Genomic DNA, 2,558 nt, shown 5'->3' with positions numbered 1-2,558 from the left:
GGTCTTTTGTCTACCGTCGAATTGAGCCACTGCCCAGGATAAGACTCGTTGCCACCAATTGAAAAAAGTTTCTTCTTCTCTCATCCATAGGTCAGAGGTTATTAAGCTTAGGCTCCATATTATTGAAGACTGGGGGCATTGGAACAAAGCATGAGAAATTGATTCAGCCTTCAACATGCATCTTGGACAAGTGGTAGGAGTGGATGCGAACCGGCTGTGAACTTGTTGCAACACCGGAAGCTTTTCATGAAGACTTTTCCATAGAAAAATCTTAATTTTATGTGGTAATTTCAACTCCCAAATGCTATTCCAGACTCTGTTGTGTATGTTCTGGGACCTCAATGAAGTAGGAGAATGAAAGAATCCATAAGCAATTTTGTATCCTGACCCAACTTCATATATACCAGATTTTGTCCAGCACCAATTAACTTCATCCTCCTCCTCTGTTGGTTTGATTGAAAAAATTTTATTGCATATATCAACTGAAAAAATCGACTCAATCAGATTTTTATTCCAACTTCTATCAGGATTTAGTAACGCACTAACGTAATATACTTGCATATTTGGCGAGATTGTGAGTGCATTTTGAGGGACATTAAGGGGCACTGGTGGTGGGAGCCAGGGGTCATGGAAGATGCGAACATTAGTGCCAGAGCCTATTTTCCATAACAAGCCTTTCTCGATCACCTTGCGCCCTTTAAGAACACTTCTCCAACCCCACGACGGTACGCTTCCTATCTCTGCATGTAGGAAATCTGTATATCTGAAATATTTAGCTTTGAGCATTCTTGATATAGTAGAATTAGGGTATTTCATTAGATGCCAACATTGCTTGCCCAATAAAGCCAAATTTTGCGCCCTTAGATCCTTGATCCCCAGCCCTCCATCTTTCTTTATAATTTTATACATAACTGAAGACAAACTGATCGGTCGTACCTGAGTCATGTCACTGGCATCTGGCACCTTTGGAATCAAACAAATTTGAGTATGATTGAAGCTTTTTAAAATTCTGCCACTATGGAAAAAACTTCTCACTGCCTTAAAAACGTCACCTCCAACTATATCCCAGAAAAAGTGAAAAAACTTAGCTGTAAACCCGTCATCACCAGGAGCACTCTGAGCATGAACACTAAATGTAGCTCTTTTGACCTCGTCCATAGTTACTGGCCTTTGGAGCCTACGGTTCATGGAAGTTGTAACCTTAGACTCCAAATCCTCTAAGTATGGATTCGGATCAGCCGAACAAGAAGAAGTAAAAATATCGCAAAAGTAGTCCTCAGCTACCTTTGCAATATCCTCCGGTTTCGATGCAATCTCATTGTCCCTCCCCACTAATCTCCAAATTCTGTTCCTTCGCATCCTTGATTGAAATTTCTGGTGAAAGAATCTAGTATTCTGATCTCCTTCTTTTAGCCACTTGATTCTAGATTTTTCTCGCCAATAGCTCTCTTCTTTCAAATATGCCAGCTCCAACTTCTCTTCCAAACTGGTAACCTCCTCTCCCCCATTGATTCCAGCCACCCGCAACTCCTCTAGTTTAGCTTGAAGGTCCTCAATTTCTTTCCGGGAGTTTGCTTTGTGAGTTTTCTGCCATTGAACTAGTATATGTCTACAAACTTTCAACTTTTGGGCCAAGGAGAACATAGCCGAGCCTACAACTTCCATTCTCCACACTTCACTGACAATTCTCTTGACATCCTCTTCTCCACACCAACGTTCCTGGTATTTAAACCGCCTTTTACTATGCCAGGATTGAGGTTCGGTTTCCATCAAAATTGGAGCATGATCCGAGCCTGACTCTGTGAACCTGTGCACCACTGCATTCGGAAACTTCAACTTCCATTCCATCCCAACTAAATAGCGGTCAAGCCTCTCCTTCACCAAATCCTCTCCTTGTCTTCGATTTGTCCACGTGAAAGGGTGCCCCACCATTCCAATATCCACCAATTCGTTACTATCAATAAAATTAGTGAATGTTGCAATGGTGGTTGCTGATTTTTTGCCTCCACCCTCCTTTTCCGCTTGGCTTGTTATAGCATTAAAATCGCCTGCTATTACCACTTTTCCTTCCATGTGTTGGCTCATTGTTATAAGCTCCTCAAACTGTAAGGATCGAATTTGTTCTGAACAACTCAAATGGACACCAATGAACGCCCATACCTCACTGCTTCCGACTTCCTTAATTTCGGCTGCCACAAAAAATTCTCCACTGCTAATAATTTGAACACTGATGCTGTCCTTCCAAGCTAGCACAAGTCCTCCTGCCACTCCTGCCGGGTTAACAATATACCAGTTTTCGTAGCCGCATACCCGAAGTTTTGCTTCCACCTGTCGAGATTGGTTCTTTGTTTCACTTATAAACACAATCTCGGGGGAGTGGGATTTACAGATCCCTTTTAAGGTGTGAATTGTCAGGGGTCTCCCCAAACCCCGACAATTCCAAATTATAGTTCTCATGGCGCCTTGGGTGCCATTTGTAGGCTGGCACCCTCCACCATCTGTTCAACAGCATTTTCATCCTCTGTTCTTGCTTTCTTTGTAGTTACTTCAGCTATACT

The sequence above is a fragment of the Arachis ipaensis genome, chromosome B09, assembly GCF_000816755.2.
Source record: "Arachis ipaensis cultivar K30076 chromosome B09, Araip1.1, whole genome shotgun sequence".
Taxonomy (NCBI): domain Eukaryota; kingdom Viridiplantae; phylum Streptophyta; class Magnoliopsida; order Fabales; family Fabaceae; genus Arachis; species Arachis ipaensis.
The sequence above is the reverse complement of the archived record's forward strand: the minus strand, read 5'-3'. Positions refer to the sequence as shown.